Source organism: Haemaphysalis longicornis, unplaced genomic scaffold (genome assembly GCF_048455015.1).
Source record: "Haemaphysalis longicornis isolate Haplotype H1 unplaced genomic scaffold, Haemaphysalis longicornis Haplotype H1 scaffold_2, whole genome shotgun sequence".
In the NCBI taxonomy this organism is placed as follows: domain Eukaryota; kingdom Metazoa; phylum Arthropoda; class Arachnida; order Ixodida; family Ixodidae; genus Haemaphysalis; species Haemaphysalis longicornis.
Genome location: NW_027526295.1, coordinates 93,634,686 through 93,660,719, shown reverse-complemented (window position 1 = coordinate 93,660,719; position 26,034 = coordinate 93,634,686). Strand labels below are relative to the sequence as shown.

The 26,034-nt window shown below is 48.6% G+C and overlaps 1 protein-coding gene across 2 annotated transcripts in view; it reads left to right on the top strand.

The window, feature by feature from the left end:
* LOC144169039 (uncharacterized) overlaps nucleotides 1–26,034 on the top strand; it is a 139,700-nt gene that overhangs the window by 72,746 nt on the left and 40,920 nt on the right. Inside the window, exon 1 of one of the 2 annotated variants that reach the window (XM_077698034.1) lies at nucleotides 14,780–14,933. The exons of the other annotated variant lie outside the window; for it this stretch is intronic. The gene's annotated coding sequence lies outside the window, so the exon portion shown is untranslated. Of the gene's footprint in view, nucleotides 1–14,779; nucleotides 14,934–26,034 lie in introns of those variants that run through there. 2 annotated transcript variants of the gene reach the window in all.

Below are 26,034 nucleotides of genomic sequence, written 5' to 3'. Positions count from 1 at the left end.
ATTAGAGTACCATAAAAATGCACATAAAATGCCGCAGTTATGCTTCTCCTGCATCACCGAGCCGTGGCCGAGTAGTTACGATCCCTGATTGGGTTGCAGCGTGAGATGTTGCCTGTCCCCAGGACAGACTGGTGCATTTTTTTCGGTGAATGGGAGAGCGATTCAGGTTACCTTGAACTAACCATAACAACACAGTTTTTTCTGCACAAGTCTTCCTCACCCAGCTCTCGCGCTGAAAAGAAAGTGAATGAACGTGCGTTAATATACCTGGTATAGTTGACTATGTAAACGGAGAAATTACAACAGCGAGCAGTGTTTTCAAGGAGCGACGAAGTAATGTACGCAAGTTTCTTCCTCTCGCTGGAATCTCTTCAGGCAAGCCGAGCTCCATTTGTGATTGATTTATTGTAGGGTTTAACGCGCCGACGCAACGGAGGCGGTGAGGCGCGCCGTAGTGGAGGGCTCCGGATTAATTTTGACCACCTGGGGATCTTTAACGTGCGCCGAAATCTCGTACACACGGGCGTTTTTGCTTTTCGCCTCCATCAGAAAAGCGACCGCCGCGGCCGGGAATCGAACCCGCGACCTCGTGCTCAGCAGCGCAACGCCTTAGCCACTGAGCCACCGCGGCGTGTGAGCTCCATTTGTCTTAATCCAGCAAAAACTGCTATTTTAGCCAAGGTGTAGTACTGGATTCATAAAACTTGCTGCTGAGCTAGTTGGCTCGTAGTATTCGCAATAACAGTTGGCGCAGATTTACACACATAACACACGAGAGACGGATGGATGGGAGCGCCAGCCCCGTTTGTCTCTCGTGCGTTTTGTCTGTTTATTCCGCGCTAACTTTTATTACGAATGGTAGCACTGGAGCCCTATAAAATTGGCACTATTCGCTAAAAAAAAAGCTGCAGCCGGGCAGAAAAGGGAGAGATTAAACATTAACATTAAATTTAAGGGGGGTAGGGCAAATTAAGGGAGGGATTTAAACATAAAACTTGGAAACAAGCGCGTTATGAGTTTTTTTGAGCTTGGGGTAAGGAAGTCAACTACGCAACCAATTGTGAGTGTGCAGTGGAAGATAAGACCACGTGACACCAACATAAAAAGTAAATGACTGCAAAGACAGCGGTCAGACTGGCGGGAGTGCACGTTAAATGTAATTCTAGATTGTAAGAGCTACGACGAAGAGTCATTCCAAGTCACCGACAAAGAATCGATAAATACCTGCCGGTTGCAAGGTTTATCACCGGCCGCTGGGAGCACGTGCGAGAAACAGCGCGTGCCGGTCGCAAACAGCGCGTGCCGGTCGCAAACGGGCCATATAGTGTACTAGAACACTATACGGGCCAGGTGGCACCCCCATCCGTTACCGGTGTCGTGTAGCCGTGTACACTTAGGGCCGACCGGTCGGTTCGTAAATGTGCTGTTAAAGCATACATATGGGGGCGACGGAACGGTGGCACTCAATGCAGCACTCGCCATTTACGGCCGCACGCCCATTTCCTGTGTGTGATTCCTGCGTTTTATCGAGGAATCGCGACAAGACTTGTCGGTAAGTGATATTTGCGTTACCAGTTTTGACTAACTATGTGTCAGCGCCTCCCGTGATGTGTAGGAGAAACCAGAGGTAGAAGTGAATCCGTATCTAGGGTGATCGTGCTTTTAACCAGTTCAGCCGGTATTATTCATTTATTTATTCTCTTAATATTTATGTAAATCTCTGACTAATTATTTCTCCAGTGATTAGTCCACTGAAGACAGCACAGTTACGTACGTTATTACGTTGTAACCACTGCAGCCGTGACCTCATTCTTCGTGCTGTGTGAAATTTAATCACTACAATCTTCAAGATTGCAGCATATACGACAGTGCATATACAAGTAAAAGTCGTTTCACTAAGGCGAAAGCGAGTGGTGTACCGCTCAACCAGGGGAGTGCATTTTGTTTACAAGACGAAGCGCTCCAAACTTTCCCGCCCGCTTCATCGCACACCGACCACCCTGGGTGTTGCTGGGGAACTCGTTTTTCTTGCTAGGGTGGCATTTTATACCTACTTGACTTTGATTGAGAGGCTCCGCACTCCGAAGGAACGAAGTTGCCCAGCAATGCTTTTTAAGGCGAAGCTTTCTACGTCTCACTTGTGGAGGTGTCGGTAAAAACGCACTTTAGGGAAGCCAAGTTTACGGCAGGAAAGTCAACTTTACAAAGTGGGTTTCAACGAAGGGCGAATCAATCCCACACCGTATAAGCAGTGGGATGTGTTTGGGTGCATAAAGGGTTACAGTGTGGTAGACGAATGCAATTTAGCGTCATAAAGTTTAGCGGCAACGCTGACGACGAGAGACGATGGTGATGATGATCAAAGCATTATCTAAGAGGCGCACAGATGGAACGTTGATCACCCTACAGGCTTAACCGATGGGAAGCCCAAATCAACGACAATGATGAGAAAACCGAATCGGCCTATTCAGATGACCGAGTCACAAACTAAGATATACAAAGTCATGACGTCACATTCGGTTAGCTCAGCTTTATCGTAGATTTGGACTTTGGATAATTAAATTGGGGATTTCGCATTTGTAGCGGAGTAAGCTTCGCGTTTCAGCCGCCTTTCCTCCATAAAGGTGCCTTGGATTTTTCCGCCATCACTGACGCATGCCGACGGTTTGCAACACCAGCATATGCGCTTTCCAAGGGCACGCGCCCTTGACAGGCTTCGTACATACTCTAGGCGCATATTTAACTTGGGGGCATATACTATCATGTGTGAACTGGGGTCTCATTTGAATCACTTGCTGCGCAAGTGCATGTTTGGATCACGTGGAACATGTGATGTTGTGTGCCTAAGCTTTTGATTAGAGCTTCATTTTAAGTCGACCTGTTATTCTTTTATGTTTGATATTAGGGTTATAGGAGCTGTGTCATGTGTTTTCTGAAAAATACACGGTCACATATTCTTCAAATGTACTTGTAGTTGGGAATCCGCGCCCGGTGGGTCTACTTTCTTTTCTTTTCCATGTGTACGAGCACTGTCACATCGCCACGAAACATATAAATAGATTATCGCTGTCGTCGATTTGAGGCTGCTGTAATTATTTCTACCAGGGTTTTTTTTTCGATTTAATCATTACTTACGTATATTTAAGAGCCACCACAACGTTTTCGCATCTACCAGCGGCTTGCTTTTACGCCCCGTGTTGAACCTCAAAGTCACGATTTGGTACTATACTCCCAAGTACGCAGAAAGCGCCTCTTGCGGTGTTGTGCGCGTTGATTTACACTTTTAGTAAGCACATAGCAGGGAACGGACAGAGACAGGCTTTGTTGAATCTCCCGATGCGTATGCGGCAGTCGTTGCATAATCATCATGAAAACACCCATGCCATTAAAGTTATCATACCATGGTAAGGGCACCCATGGTGTCGGTCTGCCCTGCGTCGTTCTTTCGTTACAGGCTTACCTAAGTTGTTTTGCTTCTCTTAATTTTTATACTTTTAGGCTATTTTTAAGAGAAAGAGAAAAAACAATACAGTTAGCGACTAACTGAATGCAACTCCGTTTTGACTTCCCGGTACTGCAAGGCGCAGAAAATTCTTTAGCGAACTGCTTACTACTTGCTACTTGCAGATTTTGTTAGTACCACCCAGCTTCCCCAAGCGAAGTGAGCATTCAGAAGACTGACATATCCCATCTTGCTGTTCCAGTTTTCATGCTTGGGTGGAATGTGCTAGTCGGCGAGACCTCTAAGATCTGCCAAGGAGGAGGTTTGAGGGGGCTATCAGGTGTACTCGACCTGTTCCAGAGACCCCGCGAAACGAACTCCGCTGGAGCCAGCGTTTTTCAGTCGAGTCTGCGGCAGTTAGCGCTAAAATATGATGCGCTCGTTAAAAAGCGGAAAAGGAAAAGCCGTCTGGCTTGCACGGGCTTCAAGGCAGGAACGGTTCGTTACCCATACGAGTATAACGATCAGGTTACGGCGGCTTTAATATGTTGGTGTTCGAGCGGTTTTTGATAGATGAGCACGGGAAATGCGGGTGAGGATAGTCGCACGGGGTCTCAACTTTCGCGGTTAACGAGTGAGCTAAAACATATTTCTTGGTCATTTGCGAAAAAAGAAGTTGCCCGAAAAGGAAACGTATGCTAAGTTGCCCGTCTGCACCTGAAGGATCTGCTTTTGATAAATTATAATTCGGAGAAAATTAATGGGGGACGATGTGATTAGCCCCTTAAAACGAAAAATAAAATGTCTCGGCTAATAAAAAGCGGGCAAGCAAACCACGAACTTGGGCAACTTATACAATTTTGTTTATTGAACTTCAAATATTTTAACAGCAGGGCCGTTATAGCTCACCGTAATGTGTGGCGCGTAATGCTTCTTATGAGTCACTTGGAGCTGCCAACTCGTGCTCCAAGTGACTGATAAGAATCGACCGTACACGCCACAGCAGCGGGAACATCGCCCGTTGCGGTCGGGCTTGAAGACACGCGGCACCACGATGTCGCCGCAACACAAAAGCACCAGCACGCATTAGAAACTTCACCAACACATCACTTGAACGTGTGCTCATTCGAAGTATGAGACCGAACAGCCAACGTAATACAGAGAGAGAGAGCTCTTTAATGTGGGGTGGAGAGGTCAGCTCTGCTAGCGGCAGTGCTTGCTACGCCAGATGGGGATGATTACAATGCAGTGAAGTGAATGTGAGAAATCGGGAAAGCAGCAATAGAGAGAAAACAAAAGTTGAATAAAAATGGCACGCAATGTAGTGCAAGGAAAAAACTCGAAATAAAGTTAAGCAAACGACAAGAAAAATTGAGCGAATGGAGCCCAGGAACGCAGAGCGCCTAACAAGGAAAAGGAATCAAAGCGTACACAACGACGCAAACGCGTACAGACGTAGCCATGCGCACAATGGAAAAATTATTACAAAGTTTTGTCTAGTCCTGAATCTCGCAGAAAACGCAGAAGAATCTTCGTCCCTAAATATGAGTCATTGTTGTTGTCCCAGGGTCCAAGAAAGTGACACAACTGAAGGCTTGCTCCGCGTCGAACACGAGACAGGCAGCTCGCCGCTGTAACTTGCGCAGCGGAAAATCGCGGGCATATACACAACAAGTGCTCGGTAGTCTCGCGCACAGCGCACGTGGGGCACAGTGGTGAATCCTCCCACCCTATTCTGAACTTGAAGCTTCGGGTGTAAGCCACGTTGAGACGCAAACGATGCAGTACACCTTCAGACGCTTTGCTTAGGTCGGGTGGAACACGGAATTTACAGAAAGGGTCAATTCCATGTAGAGGTGGATATCCGCTGCGAGGGTGCTGCCACTTCAACATTTGCTCTCTCCAACCAGTTCGATAGATAAGGGCACAACCATCCTCTCGAGAGAAAGGAAGCTGTGTCGTGTTACGCAGAGAGTGGCCAGCGCTGGCGGCTGCATCAGATATTATATTTCCTTCTATTCCCGAATGACCAGGAAGCCATTGAAGCACAATGTAGTGGCCCGCGCGCACTACCGCTGTGTGGATTTCACTAATTTCACACACAAGCTGACTGCAATGGTTGGACAGCCTTTTTAGAGCTTGCAAAGCACCCCGTGAGTCTAAGAAGATCACCCATCGTCGAGCTTGATGTGCACCAATGAAATGAAGGGCAGCCCTTACAGCCGCTAGCTCAGTAGCGGTGGATGATGTTTTATGGCTCAGTTTTTTCCTGATTGTGCACTGGACCGACGGAATCCACACGCCAATGGCAGATGATTCTTCGGTCACTGAGCCATCCGCATAAACGTGGGTGTGGCTTGCGTATGCGGTAAATAAATACTCAAGTGTGAAAAACTTCAGTGCAGGTGCGGGCATGGACGTCTTTTTGCTTATTCCGGGAATTGTCGTTATTATATTCCATGGTGCAAGTATCCACAGTGGCAATGCTGGCTTCACAGGTCGCTGGAAATTTGCTGGAAGCAAGTCTTTTACATGGGATGTAGTGGTGGCTGCCAGATGATGCGCATGGCACCGAGTGACGTGACGTAGTGACGTTCGAAGGCACTCTTGATGTTGAAACGTAATACAGTCGAACACGAACGCTTGTGCCAATAACCATCGGGTAAGGCAGAGTATCCAAGCGCAGGCTCCGCGTACATGTCTTGGTTTGCCGCGTTGTGCATCAACAAGGGGCGCCATTTGCATCGCTCAGGACCGCCCAGTAGCAACGTACGAGCCTACTGAAACACTACACCTGTACATAAGAGCACTCACGAGGCTGTCATCTCACCATCTGGCGCAGCTCCCTCGGAATCGACCAGGATCTACGTTTTGAGCCATTGTCACAATGCACAGGGCTGAAATCCCGTCGAGGTACGCCCCTGCGGTAACACCGTCCTTCCCGTTGTGGTGCCTAGCACAACCTAAGGTTCGTCTCAGTGTTCTGGGAACTGAAAAAAAAATTGGCCGCGTATCTGCTCCTTTCGTTGCAAATGCCGTCAAAAAACGATAGTCTTTATCGGCTTTTGCGAAGTAAATGCCTCCCTTCGCTTTACTGCTCCCTTCTCATGTTGTTCCTCGTGAGTCGCGCTCCTCCCAAGGTAAAGACGCCAAATGTTTGCTTAAATCATTCAAATGTCCCGTGTTCCATTGCTCCAAACCAGGTGTCTCGATGCGAACGCTGCCGTACGGCGAAAACGCGCGTTAATCGAGGCGCCCTACTTCAACGTTTATAGATCCGCGTTTCCCTACTCCACGTGCGTTGCAAACAGAACGTGGGACCTATCTAGTGGAACCTTGCGTAACTGTTGCCAGTTGATTTCTTAAAATGGCGCCAGAAGCTATGGTGGCGCGGGCGACAGCAGGCGACGGCGGAGTGAATTCTTTTTCTGCAGTTGATGAAGTATTTAATTTCGCAAAAGTCAAGCATGTTTGATTTTTTTATAAAGGAACACTGAAAATATCACTTCTGTATTGATTTGTTGTCTCATATTTGCGTAATGTCTTGTTCTTCTTCAACAATGTTGACAAGTATGAACATTACACCGGACATAGACGGGTAGATTTAGCTGTGACTATATAAGACTATTGCGCAGGCATTGTTTTGCTTTGGCCGGGTGGCTGAATCGAGTCACAGACAGACAGACGGACAGACAGACAGACATACAGACAGACCAAAATTTCTGGGTTTAAGTAGCCCAAGAAAGACTATCGTCTTTAAAAAACGCCGACTTGTCACCATTGGCCCTTAAACAGCTTAAGATGATGTTACCGCATGAACGGTGCAACGACTGGACACATGCATACACGGATGGCTCAGTAACGTCACCCAGTTCGGCAGGTGCGGTGGTTGTACCAGCAGATTTTACCACAACTCGATTTTGTGTTGCCCATACCACGAGCTCGGCAGCTATAGAGCTTGCAGCCATTCCTGAGGCTCTTGACCACGTTATCGGAGCTACTCCTCAAAACTGGGCTATCTTCTCTGATTCCAAGGGTGCCTTACAGAGCTTACGCGCAGCCCTGCGCCACGGCCCCCCTCCGCCATCTGGTGATGGAGGTTAGAGATATACGATCAAGCCATAACAGCCGGCCATGAAGTAATATTCTAGTGGCTTCCATGTGACTACGGAGTCATCGGTAACGTATTGGCGGATGAAGCTGCCCGTATACAGGCGACGACAGCGACCGCACCATCCTGCTTCCGCATTCAAGGAGTGATGCCGCGAAGTCGCTTCGCTCCTTTGCTCGTAGAGTCACCATGAAGCAATGGAACACACCGGACTTTTCGAATCACTGTCTCTATGTTAAAGATCCCCTTCTTCAGCACCGTCTTCCGTGTGGGTTGTCTTGACCCCAGTCGACTTTACTTTGTAGACTGTGGTTTGGAGTGGCCTCCACGAAAGACTACTCCTTCCTCCTCGGGAAGGCCAGCAGAGCCCACAGCCCATAGTCTCTTCCGCCTGTGGGGCGGAAGATATTATAGAGCATGTGCTGTGTCGCTGCTCAGAATAATTGTCGGAGAGAAGCGCGCTTGCACCGCGCTCAGCCAATTCGGCCATCGACCATTTACAGTAGAGACTATCCTAAGTCATCGGTTTCTACTGTCGCCTTTAGAGAAGGGGACTCAAGCCCTTTTACGTTTCCTGAGCGAAAAGAACTTGCATGAAAGACTATAGTGCCTGAAACGGAACTAGAGTGTGCGCCTTCCCACCCCTATCTCTTCCTCCTTCCCGGCCTCTCTTTTATCCCCTTAACCGCCCTCCCCCGTGCAGGGTAGCATACACCTGGTTAACCTCCTTTTCTTTCCGTCATTTTTTCTTCTTGCTTCCTTCGTCTTTATGTTGCTCTTGAGTTGCCCCTAGCCTATTGTGCTATTGTGGTTACAGGTTTACTGCATTATTGTTGGAGCGGACGTCAAGGCTTTCTTTCATGTTTACCATTTATTCCTTCAAATATTTACGTCATCGGTCCTACTAAGAAAGTTTCGCTTTAAAAAGCTTTTCTCTACCCACTAAACTTTACATAAAAACTGGCGTTTCTACCGAAGCACTTTTGCGTCGGTGGCTCTCAGCGGACGCCGAGGTAAACACGCGCAACAGCGTGTTCGGTAAATATATTACGCTTTCACCGTTCGGGTAAGCCAAATGCGGTCAATTCGCGCGTTCGCCCTCACGACCTGCATTGGAGTGCACCTCGGCACAATGGTGAGTAACCTACAAGCGAACGCAGGTTGAGACGGGGTGCACGTTTAATCATACGCTGACTACATTTGACCGGAGCGCCAACTAGTGACACGTGTTCCCGAAGCGCTAACATTGCTTGCACAAATAAGGGATGTTTCAGACCTCTCCCGTAACCTTGGATAGTCGTAAATAACTGCAGCCACAGCGCATAACCGGTAGCGCCGGCCACTTCCACACGGAAGTTCGTTCGCGGGCGCTGTCGTTCGCGGCCGTGAATATACGTGCTCGTGCCGCTGACAGCCTTTAATAAACGGTGCAGCCTGCCTAAGTGGCTCGTATGTTTAGCTCATAAAAAAAGCTACAGAAATTTTGAGATTTGTTTTTCGGTGTGTGAGTGTTCTTACACCTTTCTCCGCTTCACCAAACTTCCGTCTACTTGGTTCTTTGAACGAACACGTACACTCCGACAGCGTGCTTTTGTGCGTTTCTGGTTTTCTGCTTCTAACAGTTTTTTTTTTTTGGTTCGATGCCGTTCAAATAAGTAAGATCGCTAGATTGGTTTCATCTCCATTAGTATCATCTAAGGCATTATAAGCGCTCTTACTGATGTCAAGAAACGCCTGTTGATCTCACGCTGAGGCTCGTGTATTTTTTGGGGCTTCTAGGGACCTCAATAAAAGCTTGTTTGCAAGCTGGGCTTCCTGCACCAATTTTTTGGCATCGAAATGATAGGTTCTCTCGATATGTACCGCGAGCGACAGCGTTGCATAGTACTTCGAAGTCTTAAATTTGTACATGATAGCAGTTCAGAGTAAGAGCGCTGAAACATTGCCTCTTTCACGACGGCGGGGCGCCCTGTTGACATTCCCGGCGGATGCACTACGCGCGCAAGTGTTGCTAAAACTTCCGCGCGGAGCTCCGGTCCCTACATGGCGACATCACTTGTCTCGCGCAGCAGACCGGAACGGCGTGAAACGAACACAAGTATACCGCTGTAGTGCTCGTTGTGGTGCAGTAAGTTACACGTTGCTTTCTTTACAACTCAAGCGTAGACCGGTTGAGGGTTACGGTATGCGTGGGCAAATGCTGATATGCTGGATTTTCTTTCTTTTTTAAAGCGAAGCTTCACACGGTTAGACGAAAGCGACCCTGTGTGCGCAGAAAACCCACCCTTCGCAACCCGATAAGCACGCGTGAAGAAACCACGTTGAAGAGGAGTTAGAGGTAGGGGGTGATAGTGTGGCCCGGTTTATCTAGAGCGTACCCGCAGGGAGCTACTGCGTGAGGGACAGATCATGCGATAAGGGCGGGAAGGGGAAGTCGGTGGTTCTGGGGGAGCACGTTACTTAAAAATGTGAATGCAACTCGTCGTACGTACTTCCGAGGAGCAGGCCACTGGGGATGCCGCGAGTGACAACTGGAACGAAAGAAAACACCGCAGACAAGCAACGTATAATGAAAAAAAAAAAAAAAAACTTTATTGAACCATATAACAAGTAACACACTTCTAAGCACCGGCCGTACATTACACCTTCACTGGTTAACCGCCTGTACGGAGTGCAGGGGCGCATGTTTTTTTCTTAGGGTGCAGTCCTCTAGCGCCCGTCTCTGGGCTGAGCCGCGTCGCCGTCGTAGCCGAGTGAACGACGGCAAGACCGAATAGTGAAAGAAAGCAATGGAGGAGAGCGTCGCCGTGGCGGCTCGAGCACTCTCCGAAAGTGTGTGGGGGAGGGGGGGGGGGGAGTAGGGGGTATGCTGTGCCCGCACGAGACGCTCGTCTGCGCGCCGCTTGAAAAAACATGAGGGGGGCGTGTGCGTGACGATGGTGTGCGTTCCCTGCCTAAGACGCGGGTCGCGTTCCCTTCCTGAGACGTACTTCGCGCTGCCTACGCAGAGGCTCATCATCGCTGCCGTCGAGGGAACCCACGAGTGAGTGCTGCCTCAGCGCACTGCTGCTGCGCCCAAACAGCGCATGAGGGAGTATCGTAATCGCCAGGAAATTTTTAGAGCAAAACTCTTTATGACTGGGATTCTGTACATTATTGTTCTGCGTCAATACGTCTGCGTCAATATGAACAGTGTCCTTTGTTTGCCTTTTGTTATTCACCATGCTCTAATCACGTGCGTGGTGAAATTCCTCCGGTTCCCTCAGGGTGGCGGTAGTCGTCCACGTTGCAGTACAATCACGAGGCTGTGCGTTTCTTTGACACGCGAAGCGTTCGTGTGCGTGTGTTTGTTTGTCTCTGCGTGCTTTAAGCAGGTCTGAGGCGTCCGCCAGGACAGGAACTTTTACCCTGCTGGCCGAGAACCCGACAACATCGCAGCACCGTTGGCGTTGTCACCGCCGCTAATATTCACTGCAGCACGGCCCACGTGCTACGTAGGGCAATCCACATATGCTGTAGCAGGGGCAAAAATCTGTCCTCGCCCTTACCTCGAAGCTCTGTTGGAAATTCTCTGCCACCCAAAGTTTTGTTTATAAAATGTCTATTGCATGATTCTTCGTTTCACAATAAATCATTCGGGAGTATTGTTTCAGAGTTGGTGGAGTTTCGACGGTCGCAGTTGAAGCGTGGTATTCTGATTGTCAATAATGTGTCACCAAAAAATCTCTGTGTTTCGACTGTGTTAACACGGCAATCGAAGTTTGTTGCGGCGTTGTTTACGGGACCACCCCAAAAAATATTATTTATTGGAGTTGGATAACCAGTATGCTATCGTCACTGCGTAGGCGCGCGTGCACGCGTGTCAAGAATGCAAGTGAATTTTTGGGACTGTACAGATGCCAGTATATCAGATGTAGGCCTATATCTTCCAGCGAAAATAAAGAAATAAGAAGCATTACTCCATTTCATCAAGCTTACAGCACAGCTGACGCACAAGCTTACAGGCTGCGCTTAACTCAAGAATTTTCTGTACGCTAGCAGTATTTATGTAGTCACTCGAAAAAGCGCAGAAATTCTAATCTTCAGCGACGGATCTCCTCCCGCCCTCCCAGCGTTTCTTCGAATGCTTCATTCTACTTACATTTTTCATTTTTTTTTATTCTGTGTCCCCGGAAAGAGCGATTTCCGGCGGAGTCTTCCACGTCCTTGACCGGAGAGTTTCGCTGGGCTTTTTCCAATGTTTGAAGTGCGGGGAAAAACAAAAGGGGAAAAACTAGAGCAATATTCTTCTCGTCAACAACAGCGGCGACCGGATTTAGAGCTCCTGAAGATTGGACATAGGATTTTCCCCCGGTGACAATGTGTTGTTAGCATCTTTAAGCTGGCTACGCTGTTGCTGCAAAACTATTATTGCTTAAAGAGATAAATGGTGAATAGTTTGCAGGATGAAAGCAGGTGGTAATCTTAGCCGTGATATTCGGGGTGTTATATGGGATGCAATGAACCCTAACAGTCAGAATCGCGTACACTCAGGAATCCGTAGCGTTAATTGCTTTTCGTGGAGGCGAAGTGCAAAAAAGTGGTCGCCATCCCGCCCTGCGAAAGTGGATGTTCAGCATAGCTGTTGTAAACCACTCCAAATGACGACTGAAAAGGGTATGAAATGTTCGTCATCGTCTCGGCGGGCTTCTCGCTTGCGCTCGGCTAGTGTCACTACATAGGGGTACATAGAATCGGCACTCTTTTCTCCTATTTGTTCCGTGCCGCCGCAATGATCATCGGTCAGCTCGCATTGCGTGACATTTGTTTACACTGAGACGGTTCCTAGGCGCCGCCATTTTGTTGTTTAGCGTTTTAGTCGGTTAACTCTGCTAGGCTTAGCTCGTCCTCCGTGCTCTGTGGCTGCGCGCGTCTGGCGTCGTTCTCAATGCGGATCAAAGGTAACGCGTGCAAGAGCCTTTGAGGAGCAGAAGTTCTCCAAAGATGCGGCAAAAGCTTGGTCCTGCCTAGCCTGACGCATGCGCTCAGTGTCTTGGGCAAGAACTGCTTTATTTAGTGACACTACTCCTGCCTAGCCTTCAAAGATAATGTTCAAACATTATCTTTACCCACAACAATTGTTTGGGGGAGAGGGGGGTCCCATTGTTCACAGGCACCTTATGATCCATAATGCGGTTTCGATGCTTGTTTTGTGGTTTCGTTAAATAAATACTGAGCCCTATGCTGTATGCCCGGTTAAACTGACGCGTACGCTCGGCATCTTAAGCCCTGGCGCCTTGGCGTTTTTGCCCACGGCGATGAAACTGTTGGGGGATAGAGGTATGCAGCTTGGCTGTATCCCATTGAGGAGCCATTCGACTATGAAACGGTGGGGAGTAGGCGAAGCTGTGTAGACACATCCCGACGGGTGAATGAAAAACTACACCTCTCGTCTTTTAAAGTCACCGTCATCGTTCATCGTGACTCGTCCGTAGTTAACCAGGAACTTGTAAGTGTGCTTATTTAAGCCCTGCCTGATGGTGTGACATAGAAATGTACGTGAAGTAGTCGTAGTAAAGCTTAGGTGAAACGGTTGTTCTGATTGAGACATTACGCGTAACTGCAATTCCCATGTAATGTTGGGCATGAGAGCAATCGATAGGCTGGTATTCGAACTCGGCAGTTGTGGACATCGGAGGCTTTTTAGTGCGAATCACTCATACTCTCTTACCCAACCTCCCTGTATTTCGTGGACGTAAAATCAAGCCTTAGAAACGGCGCCACTTACAGGGGTGAGACGGACTGCTAGCTAGGGAAAGGGGTTGGGGGTGTGGAGAGGAGGGATGAGGACATGCGCCGGCCCGACATTAGGCCTAAAGACCCGCCATACTGCTGTCGTCGGCCGCGCGAGCGGCCTGGACGCGGGGTTTTATTTAGGCCTAATGTTACGCTTAGAGATCTAACGTAGTCTACCTATTCCAGCAGCGCGCCGTACGATGAAGTGGTGATGGCATTGCGATCGCAAACACAAACAGAACGCACTGCTTGGCGGCGCCTATAGTATATTGTGTGTATGCAAATGTGAAGCAGACGCGCTGGCGTCTCATTGGCGTTAGATATTTCCCAGTATGTCATTCCCTGGGTCCTTCTGCATGTGAACGAATATTGTAATTTACATTGTATGCATAATGCCAGGAAAGGCACACTGAAGAGGAACGTGCCCTCAAGAAGTGACATAAGCGAAAGCAGCGGCCACGTCAACAGCGCCATCGTGCGGTAGCGCCGATGATGATTTTGCATGAATTACCGAGCGCGGGCTGAAAGCCAGTCACGAGTAGGACGTTGATTTTTCGTGATGCAAACACAAAGAATTTCGCCATCTGAGGCGTATATGTCTTCGCTGTAAAAACACCTGTGTGCACTACCTGAGGTGCGCTTTAAAGAATATCCCACTGTTTAAATTATTCCGCACTAGGCCAGCTTGTAGCGACGTCACTGTCACTGCCATAATGGTGCGCGCGTGCGCATTGGAAGCCTGTGCACTTATCAGCCGCTCTTGTTTCGAGCAGCGTTGAGAAAGCGGAGAGCAACGCACTATCAATGGCGGTGGTGACGTCATGTGCGAGCCATGTATATGCTAGGCGGGAAATTTAAACTTGACGGGGTAATAATAATACTTTATTTGTACTCATGGTGGGTGAAACCAGGCGTACAGGGCCGCAAAAGGCAGAATTGCCCATACCAGTCAGGCTTGCGTACCCAACCTGGGACCATCCAAGGATTTCTCTCCAAGGATTCTTAAGGTGGGCGGCGTAATCTGGGGCGCGCTGTTTTAATGAAGAAAAGTACGAAATACCGGTACACACGGAGGTCGATGCTCTTTCACTAGTATTATATAACTCCTCTCTCAGTGACTTGTGCGTCATGACTGAGCACACTTAGGGCTGCTAGCAGACACCCACGGCTTGACAGCTGCGTACATAAGCACGCGTGCAGACGTTAAGTCACTACATGCGTCAACGTCCTTGCTTTAGGGCGCCGCCGACGGCAAACCGAGAAGGGACTGGGGAAGGAGGAGGACTCGTGGTTGACGCGCAGCGTTGCACGCATCACTGGCCGAGGCTTCAATGACGTCTCGCCTTCGTGCCTGCGCTTTTCTTCGTTTTTATTCTTCTTCTCCGCTCTCGCATTCATCCACGCCCGTTCCCTGTCTTTGTCTTCTGCAACCTTATACCCCGGCCGTCGTCAGCTGCTGCTGCGCGCGAGATGCGGAGTTGTTTATCGGCGCCTGTGAATAGCGCGTCCGTGTTGGATCTCTTTACGACCCAGCGACGCCGGCGGTTGCAGTGACTGGGATGCCGATGTGAACTGCTCGCTCAGGACTGCCTCGTCCCTTCGGACGTGAGTATATGTGCGTGTGGGCAGCGGGCTTTCATCCATTCTTACGGCTGCCCATTTCTATTGCCGTCCCGCTAAGGGTATTGCAGTAACGTGCATGTACGCGTGCGGTGTCGTCGTCGTGTGATTGCAGGCCACGCAGTCAGGCGGTCTTTATGAGGCGAGCCGGAGGCGTTTATGTAAGACCCGCAGAGTCTCGAGGATGCATTCAGACGGCGCTGAATGAGCCCGCGGTTTGTTGCTGTGGATAGAGGTCAGTTACATGTGGTTGTGGCACGGTTAATAAACTGCTCGAAGGTTAAGTACGTTGCTTCACACGGGTTAATGGCGGTTGCCTATATTGAATGATTGCGAAATACCCCTGTCGCACATTTAACCCTGAACTAGTATACTACTCCACCCCCCAACCCCGACTCATCTGCTGTGGGCGTTTATGTGAACGTGGAGTGCTTGCGAGATTAAGATTTTGGGCAAAACGAAGCCTATACTAACTCCCCGTGCATCAAAAACTAACTGGGCTTTTTGATATCGTACATTTTTGTATAAAGACTCATTGCTACAAGCGTGAATTACTAAATTTTTTATGGGTTGTGGGGTCGTTATAAACGGTTTATTTAATTTTTAACGATTACTGTTAATAGAAATGTGTTGGGGTGATTTGCCCACATCGCAATATTTTTGTGGCGAACTATGCTTCCAGCAAAATCTCTAGCAGCAAGTTCCCCGGATAGATTTTATTTCATATTCGCAGTTTAACTATGCTAGAATATTGTCGTTACATTGAACGCATGAGACTGAACAATTTAGCCACAAAGGGGCGATTTTCAGTGCCAGAGTTATATACAAACTCATAATTAATTTGGTTTAATCAGTACGCAATAGTACCATATGAATTAAAAGCGGCCTGTTTTGGTTCGCGTGGCTGCAATAGATAGAAAAACAAAAAAAAAAACCGTTAAACGGTGAAATGACGTTAAGTACGGTTAGGTTAGGTTACGTTATGTTAGGTTAGGTTAAGTTAGGCTACGCTATGGAAAGCGTAGCGTAAAAACGTTTGGGAGTGCAGGGCAGTGCCAGACGACGCGTCACGGAAGATAATGCGACCAGGGGCCGAATTCTCTAAAACGACGAGGCGTCGTTTTGAAACGACGGGGCAGCGCCATGCAAATGCATGTGTTCTGGGGTTGGGGCCGTCGCTTTGGGGCGACCCGCAGGGGCAATCACCGCAGAGAAGCGCCGTGGCAAGGGCGCGAAGCGACAAGTGAAGCGACGGGGGGGCAGTGGGTGTCACTTCGCGCCCTTGCCACAGCGCTTTTATGCGGTGATTCCCCCTGCGGGTCGCCCCAAAGCGACGGCCCCAACCCCAGAACACATGCATTTGCATGGCGCTGCCCCGTCGTTTCAAAACGACGCCCGTTTTTTAGAGAATTCGGCCCCAGGCGTCACATTAGTGCATAGCTCGGCAAAACTGGATGTCACTCACTCACACTCACTCAAAAAATATATTTATACTAAAACACTCACTCGCACTCACGCTCGCCACTCCGCCGTCACCACTCGCTCTCACTCACACTCACGCTTGCCACTCCACTCTCACTACTCGCACTCACTCGCGCTCACGCTCACCACTCGCGATTGCGAGTTCCACTTGCGGTGAGCACCACTCACCAGTCACGAGTGCGAGTGCTCTCACCACTCACGAGTGCGAGTGATCTCACCACTCACGAGTGCGAGTGCACTCACCACTCGCAACTAGTGAGCCCCGCTCGCCACTCGCGAGCAGCGGGTGCACTCGCGTGATGTGCGGTGCTTACCGCTGTGAGCACCGACCCTTGAGCTTCTACGCGTGTTGGCTATTCTTCGCAGGAGCCGCTCGCTGTGGTGGTCCACTACAGCGAGCGGCTTCGCCGCCGCTCGCGAATGGCGAGCGGGGCTCACTACTTGAGAGTAGTGAGTGCACTCGAACTCGTGAGTGGTGAGAGCACTCGCACTCACGAGTAGTGAGTGGGGCTCACCGCGAGTGGAACTCGCATTCGCAAGTGGTGAGCGGGGCTTGCCGCGAGTAGTACTCGCACTCACGAGTGGCGAGTGGGGCTCGCCGCGAGTGGCACTCGCACTCACTCGCACTCGCACTCACCAGCCCACAACGATGGCGAGGCTCACTCACCACTCATTCATGAGTGGTGAGTAGGGGGTGTGTGAGTGCACTCGTGAGTGAGTTTGCTGACCTATTCATCAGTGGAGCGCTTATGTGGCGTCAGGCAGCACTGTTGACAGAGAGTCAGTTTGGTTGCTTTAACTCAGGTTCAGCTATAGACAAAACCCAAATGTGGGGCGACTTAACTGTATGTACAAGCGGGATGCATGAATATGTACAAGTATTTTATTTTTAATTTTTATTTTGTTTTAAGAAGTACTGCAGGCGATTTTTCGCCGTCCTAGCAGGAGAGGGTTACATCAAGGTTTTAACACAAAAGTCAAACTTTTCAGATGTTGTAGCATGCTCACAGTCGGAAGGCAGAGAATTCCACTCGTCCACGGTTTGTTAAAAAAAATTACATAAATGCGTTATTTTTAGGAGCATAAGGTCTACCATTTTTTCAATGATTTATCCTTGCTGAACGCTGGGGTGGTGGCAGAATATACAATTCCCTTTTTAAACCAGATTCGTTATGGTACAGTTCATAAAAAAAGTTTAACCTCGCAATTTTTCGCCTGGTCTCGAGCCATTCAAGCCCACATTTTGTCACCATTTCAGAGACTCATGAGGGACGCCTAAAATCTCAAAAAATAAATCAAGCGCTTAGTCGCTTTAAACTATTTAAACCATTTTAACCGTTGATCGTGGTACAGTGCCTGAAAGTTCAATGTACCTGATCGGAACGGACGCATTACGACCAATCGACTTACGTAGTTGCAACCACTCTTCAATTCATTGATTAATTGTAGGGTTTAATGCGCCGACGCAACGCAGGCGATGAGGCGCGCCGTAGTGGAGGGCTCCGGATTAATTTTGACCACCTGGGGATCTTTAACGTGCGCCGTAATCTCGAACGCACGGGCGTTTTGCTTTTCGCCTCCATCAGAAAAGCGGCCGCCGCGGGGGTATCGAACCCGCTACCTCGTGCTCAGCAACAAAATGCCTTAGCCACTGAGCCACCGCAGCGGGTAACCACTGTTCAAGAAGGGCCCAGGGAAATGTTACGGGGAGTGTAGGACTCACTCTTAATCCAATTTAAAACAGAAATCATGAAAAGTTTCTAGCATGGTTTTGGTACTGAAACAAAATTAATCAAGTGACGTTGCGCAGGTATTGTCGGCGCATGGTACAGGCGAGTACACTCACCGCATCTCGCGTGGAGTCGAGGTACCAAAGGCAGATTTTGGGTTGTAGGGCCGCGCGGCGAGAGATAAAGTGGACGGTCTTGACTATAACGATTTAAAACATTTCGTTACATAGCAGCTGAAACACAGGCACATCTGGACGCGAGAACAAACCAGTATTATGTTTTTGCGAGACACCGTGCACCACATAAATGTCCTTGCAGCTACTGCGAACGTCGTTGCGCCAATCGCTCCAACTTTTAAAGAGATCGAGTTCCAAGTTTCAGACCACTCAACAGCGCAGGCTTAAAACACAATGTTTGTTTACGTAGTTGTAAAGGGCACAGCCGTGTATTTCAATACAATAAACAGCAAGTCTAAAGAAGTTTAAAAGGGACGTGTGGTTTATGTAGCAGGTATCTTTGTCGAAACAAATACCGTACTTACCCGATTCTAACGCGCACCTTTTTTCCGCAAAAATAGGCCGAAAAATCGCATGCGCGTTAGAGTCGGATACGAAACCGAAACTGCCGAAACAGCTGAAATTTCGTTCCACCCATCGCCATCGCGATCTCAAGATGGCACCAAAGCTTTTAGCAACAATTTTACGGATCTAGGCGCCTAGGCTTTTCTTTCGGCGTTCACACAAATGGTCAAATTATTCCACTTGCGTGCTTGATAACAGCAATGGCAGCAGCGGCAACGAAGGTGCGCCGCTTCCGCGGCTTACGAGCGGCTCCGACGCGTTCACAACGAGCGGTTGGCTGAAGCGTATGGCTCTGGAGAAGCTCGCGGGATGGGCATGCGAGGCGTGGGCCACGGTCCCATCGAACATGGTTGAACGTTCGTTCAGAAGTGTGGCATCGCCAACGCGCTTGACGGCACCAATGACGAGATGTTGCGGTCAGCGGAAGGCGACAAGGAGCTCTCGGATTGCGACGAGGAGTGAAATGAGTGAGATTACTTCGGGGTTAAATCGCCCGTTTCTCTCGCATTCGTTTTTCTTGCTCACAAAGTTCCTTGCGCGCTACAAACGGAGGTGCAAGTTTTTTAGGTTTTTTGCCTGGAAAATCGGGTGCGCGTTAGAATCGGGGGCGCGCTAGAATCGGGTAATTACGGTACCAACTTTTTTCCGATTTACATAGGCCTACCGGAGATGGAAATAAGCGACGTTGTTACAGGTGCGTTAATGGAACACGAACGGAATCAGAACTGAAATATTGGTTGGAGCATGGCTGCAAAGATAAGCGAATTTAATCTTGGAACTACAACCTAGAACATGTTGTTGTGATGCTAAATAATTGAGCAGACTCAGATCGTCGCCTGCTATCTCCTGATAATAAGTTGAATGTGGAGATACTTGGCGCGCGCCATCTGTGTACTGAAACATACAGGTTTCAGAGTCGCCGTTTTAGGGGCAAAGTCCCCTAGGGGCTTGGGCTGTTGGCGTCTCCTGTATCGTCGTCGTAATCGTCTTCTCATGTCACAGTACTAGAACACTACGAAACTCATTTACGCCACGCGCTAGAACGTAACGCATACTAAAAAAACACCGGGACACTCGTTTGCGGCTCACGCTATGGAGCTCCGTGCTTCAAAGACACGAGACTTTTACTGCAAGTCTGCATACCTCTACCCCCCAACGGTTTCATCTCCGTTGGCAAAAACGCCAACGCGCCAAGAATACACCTATACACGGCATGCTTCGCCCCTCCCCAGGTTTCACGTTAGGGGAGATGGCCCGGGATTTTTATTAGGAAAGACGGGTGCAGCAACGTGCTGTCTCATTCCGAGTCTTAATGGACGGTTGTTAACTGAATACGAAGCTTCTGTAGGCACCGCACGTCAGTCAAATCATCTTAACTCTTTTCGTCTCTCTCCCTCTCTCTGCTCGCTCCTCGCTGTCAGCCAGATTTCCCGAAGTCATGCATAGAGTGGCGTAGCAATATATCGGGGCCGCCCAGATCAGCTCCCTCGGGGTCGTCTGCGCCATGAGTGCGCCCCGACCCGCGACGCGCTAATGAATGAAGAGCGTGTGCGTTTGCTAATTAGCTGCACCCACTCCCGCCCCTCGTTATCTGCTCCTCTGTTAAACAAAGTGCAGCCTACTCGCTTGGCGACACCCGCCCACGCTCTGCGAATCGGGACGGCAGCGGGGATGTGTAATTGCGTTCCGTGTCCGTTAAGTATTACCCGCGGGATAAACGAGATTACGCGTGAGGGATGAAGCAACCGGGAACGCGGGGCGCGTCGCTGGTCAAAGAAGAAACTGCGTGGGACGACAGACGAATGACTTGTGGGCACTGGAGACAACGAGAGCGATACGAGCCGACCTCCCCGGGTTGGGCGTGATGAATGAATTGGCGCCGCGAAAGCAGCGGCTTAGCTTACACTACGAAACTTTTAGAGTTAACTGTTAGTGAGGCACCCCCGGTCGATCGTCCGTCCTTCCTGCTCTCCCTAAAAAGTACGGCTATACAGTGGATTCCCGTTAAGACGAACTCGGTTAATACGAACACTATGGTTAAGATGAACAACATTTTTGCACTCTTAATTGTAACGTCACAATGCAAAACGCCTCCGCTTAAGATGAATTTCTGATAATACGAACAAATTTTAGATGCGGAGCATCTTATGCTCGGGGCTGTGTTCCTCCCTCCCTTGTCGTTGTCGTTGTTGTCCGCCGTCCTCACCCCCACTGCGCATGCCTGGCCAGGCACCGCTGATGGGATGATTGTGGCAGGATGCCCCTAGGGATTTCCAACCAAAGAATCCATCACGAGATATCTTCGCGTTCAACCACCGTCGTCATCTTCCCGTAGGGGAACCGCTGAAGAAGAAGAAGGAGAAAAAGACAAAGCTGCGAAGAGGAGGGCGTGTACGTTGCTCTCAGCCGGTGCACCAACGTCAACAACCTTTACCTCACCAACGCTGACGGAGACTACCGATTCTACCACAGAGACAACATCGACAAGAACATGATGGACGAGTTTCGGCGCCTCGAGAACCACCGCCTACTCACCGTCACACAACAGTACTTGCGTGCCTTTGCCACCCGTGTGGACCCTGACGCGGAATTCCCTCTGGCGCTAGTAAAAACCAGATCACTCAACATAACGGCAACACAATGGAACCACACGGAACCACCACGATGCTTCGCATCCTCATCAGGGTTCCCCACGGGAAGATGGTGTATTTTCTTTCCTCCTTCCTCTTTATGTTGCTCTTGAGTTGCCCCTACCTTTTTACGGTCCTTTCGGGTTCGTCTTAACGGGAGATTACTGTACTCAGATTGTAGGCGGGCCAATATTTACGTAATTGAGTTACAAACAGCGCAGGAACAGGACGATAAGAGGATCACACAAACAACAAGACGATGAGAGGATCATACAAACACGGTGCCGTGTATGTGTGATCCTCTTATCGTCCTGTTCATGCGCTGTTTGTAACTCAGTGCTGTATTCGGTTTTATAGTGCACCGATTCATACTTGTACGAAAAATTGGCGGGATATCTGTTTGCTTCGCTGAAAATTTTTAAACACAATAGTCCTCTTGAATTCACAGCGCAACAAATACACGCAGGCGCTGTGCCTCTTCGTCGTTATTTATTGCGCTGTGAATTCAAGAACATGGAAACTCAACTTTCCTGAGCAGCATATCAACGTTGATAGCCTTTTGCCGTCCCTGGCACGTGATATCCCTCTCTCTCTCTCAGCCATCACGCTCTTCCCCTCTCTTCTCGCCCTTCCCGCGATGATTGCAATGAGAATTTGCTAAATTCGTTTTTCCCGCGTTCGAAATGCTCGCTTGCCATATGTTCTGTTGGGAACATCCGGCATTGTGTTTAACGCGTTATTTTTGTTTCGGTTGCTATAATAAAAATCAGTAGGGTGTGGAATCTTAATTGACATAACTCTTGTGCTTTCATTTATGTACAAATTTATCGCTTCTAATATGCCTGAAGTTCCTTTTGCGCTGAATAATGTGGGCAGGTATGAGCCATGACAGCCGTTTGGCTAGTGTGCAGCGAGCTTGCCTACATCTTGTTCAAGCATTTTTTCAACCCATCTTGGCGGGCGGTTAAATCGAGTGACAACCAGACAGATAGTTAAAAATTTTCGCGCTTAAGGATTCCAAGAGAGGCAACCGTCTTTAAAAAACTTGATACATGCCTCACGTCGGGACTGGTTAGGCGAGCAGGATCACGTAGTTTAATGCTACGCCAATGCGATCTGCTTCGTCCCCGTCACTAGCCATGCACCACAAGCTTTTGTGCTTTGTGGTCACTTGTGCTGTGGGTGGGTTACGTATAGCCCATTCGAGGGTGCGTGAATATCATCACGGTTCTAGGGAACAGGGCTGCCTCGTCCCAGGACGGTGATTTAGCCGGAAAAACGTTGGAACGTTCGCCAGGAACGTTGCTCTAAACGGACCTATAGGCTTACATTACATTAAAGTGCCGGCTATGACCTACAACCCAGTGAAAAAACGTCATTCAGTAAAAAGATTTCACAGCTGAACCGCATGCAGCTTCGCTTGTAATGTGAACGAAGTGGTATGACCTTCAAAATATTTTAATGATAAAAATGCTCCTCTATAGAGGATCAACAGCATGTGTACAGTACTCACGAAATGCCGGAAAACTGTCTAGGGAAACAAATGACCTGCAGCTTCGGTTGAGGTTGTGTGTGCAGTCAGAGCTGTCATTTCCTGACCCGCCACGTTAACAACGCGGACGACGTGTGCTGGTTGATGTGGATATACGGGCAGCAGAGGTATAAAAGCTACCCGCCCGATCAGACAAGATTTTTATCATTTTTTGAACAACCTACACGTGCTTGTTCCTTTCTTGGCAAGCGAAAAACACAAGAAATAACTCCATGATGGTTGGTGTAATAAAACACGCGCCGTAAGCTCAGCGCAACAAACGTCCTGTCCTCTAAGCGGTGGCGTTATGGCGGTATAAAAGTGCATGGTATCATGTGGAAATTCGGAAGACGAACAAGCCGAAACCAACCATTACGTGTTCAGGGCCGTCTTAAAGAGAGACAGGAGTCAATTGTGGACATTGTTGTATTACCGTTGGAGATTGAGTTCTACAATTCGTACGCCAACTTTTTAGTTTTGCCGGCTGATTTACGCGCATTTTAAACAATTTAAGTTGGTTCGAAAGCTCCACTTTCTCACAATCCTCCCGGCTGATTTGTAGAAGTGAGCTATGAGGACACACTGGGGGGTTCGGGGACTAAATTTAGCGGACTAATGTTTGGTCGAAAAAGCGGTGCATGAGCAAGTAAACAGTCCTTACCAACAATAAAACGAGTAAAAATCAAGCTGCTGATGGCTGAGATATCACAAAAACCAGTCTGGCATCATTGGGCGCGGCGGCCGCAAACGCTCGAAATAAGACCTCAATGAATTCACCTAAGTGCTTTTGAAAAATTTTTTGGGGCGCTCAAATCTGCCTAAGTGGCTGAAGGGCGAAAACCTGGCGATTATCAGACTTCATTACTGCAGCATCGGGTTTGCGTCTCGTTCTTCATTTAGGGGCGAAGAACATTAGGGACTCGGGCTGTCGGTGTGTCATGCAGTCACAGTAGTGAAACACCGGCAGACCCGTTTTCCAACGCCTCTCGCTAGAAGCATGCTCCGGCGTGTGACACCAACAAACTTACGGCCAGTCGGTCTCTCCCTCTCATTTAATTGCTTAAATCCGGTTCAACGCAAGAGAGGGCGCCACCGCCTCAGCAAGCGCGTGATTGCTCCTTCCACCGGCGCTCCTCCGGCGCCCAATGAGCGCGCCCCATGCTGCAAGATAGAGACTTACAGTCTTTGAATAGACTTATACACTGAATGCTTCGCCCTTCCCAAGGTTTCACGTTAGTGGAGATGGCCCAGGATTTTTCTTCGTCATTTGACTGGATTAATCCTACAGGCAGACAGGCCGCATTCACGCTGCAGGTTCCCCGTAGCCGGAGCTCTCCTACGCGTGCACCCGCTCTACGCACGTGCCGCCTGTCACGTGTACCTGTCACAGCGCCCGCATCGGGACAATTGTTGTTGCATTTGGTGCGGTGCCGGAATAGGTAGTTGGCGCACTTGGCTGTTGCTCTGGCGACGCGAGTTGAAATCCTATACAAGCCAGTTTATTTTCTCTTTACAACAGCGAGATTTTGGTACCATTCGTGCTTACGCCGACTAGTATTACGACTTCGGTCACTTTTCACTTTTGATGAGACATACTAGGCTTTCACCTTAAACTTTTTTGCCGTCAGCATACTTACAAGGTGCACTCCTTCTTCGGATTTAATTAGCGCTATTTTAAAACTCAAATGGCATCTTTACTCGCGGCCATTGTACCTGTAGTTCGAAACGATTTTATATCCGTATAGTGCGCTTCTCGAGCAGCCGTCGTAACCTGGCTATCTTATCATTCTGTGCCGTAAAATTGACTGAGGCATGCTCGCATATTGGGCGGCGAAGAAATACGAAGAAGCATCGTGTCAATGCGTCGGTGTTACAGTGACCCCGACTCGCTTGATTTGATCGAGGGGATCGTAAACTTTGCTAGTAGTGAAGCAACACCCTAACCACGTTTCGAAGGTGCCTTCACCTCCTCTGTACGAATACCTTTAGAGAAGATTGTTTCCTGTTTATTATCGTACCATGTAAGTTGTAGAACGTAATACTGCGCGAAAAAATGAAGAATGAGCGTTTTTAAGAGCCCTAACCACCACTTGTTTGGGGAAGGCACGCCGCGACTTATAAACAAGTGGGCGCTTCTAACTTGTTAACCGACGAATACAAGACGCTTGAAAAGCCAGACTGGCCTCGTTGCCACTTTTATCCCGGTGATTTGTTATTTTTGGGACGCAGAAGTCGTTAGAAGACAGGGGGGCGTTATTCGTGTGCTTCAGACTTCAAGTTGCCGCAGTGGAAATTCTGAATGTATTTACGGCCAATTCCATTTATGTTAATACAAAGGAAACACCGCTAATTTTCTTTCGTAATCCCTCGAAAGAAAACTTGCTTTAATGCAATCGTTATTTCTACACTTAACGGCCGGATCTTCTTGTTCTTGTATTCGTGTAAATCATGTATCGACAGGCAAGTATTTAGGCTTGTATTTCGATAGCGAACTTTCTTGAAATTCACACCTAGCTTACGTCTGCAAAATATTCGTGTTGTATTATCTTTGTTATATAAATTAAGAACATTTATCCCGTTTCCGCTGCAAAAAGTCATCGTGCATCCTCTTTGGTATGGTGTGGTTAGATGGGGTATTACAGTACATGGCCACCGTTCTTCACATTGGACAGGCCGAGTCCCTTACATTTTACGTTTTTTTTTTGCTGCGTAGCATTGCATATGACTTGTATACTGACAAAGATGGCAATGTATTCAAAACATCGATGTTGCCCAATTTTACGTCGTTCCTAAACGAAACTTTTGGATTAATACGTTCAAAACGTTTTAAATTCCTGTGCCGTCCCTGAAACCGAAGCAACGGTTCGCAATTACTCGCTGTTCCACAAGTTAGGGCAAAAGAACACGCCGTTATTAAGTGCCAGATATACGTAACACTTTTCCTCTCGACTTTTTGCGCATGGTTACAAATATAGACTGGAAAAGGTTTCTAGGCGCATGCGTTAGAACTTTGCACAGATTTAGTGAATACCGGATGGTTATCTGTTCTTGATTGATACTATGTGTTGCAGTATGCTGTGTTAGAATTTACATAAACGGTTGTCGCCTGCCACTGTCTGCCAGACAAACCTG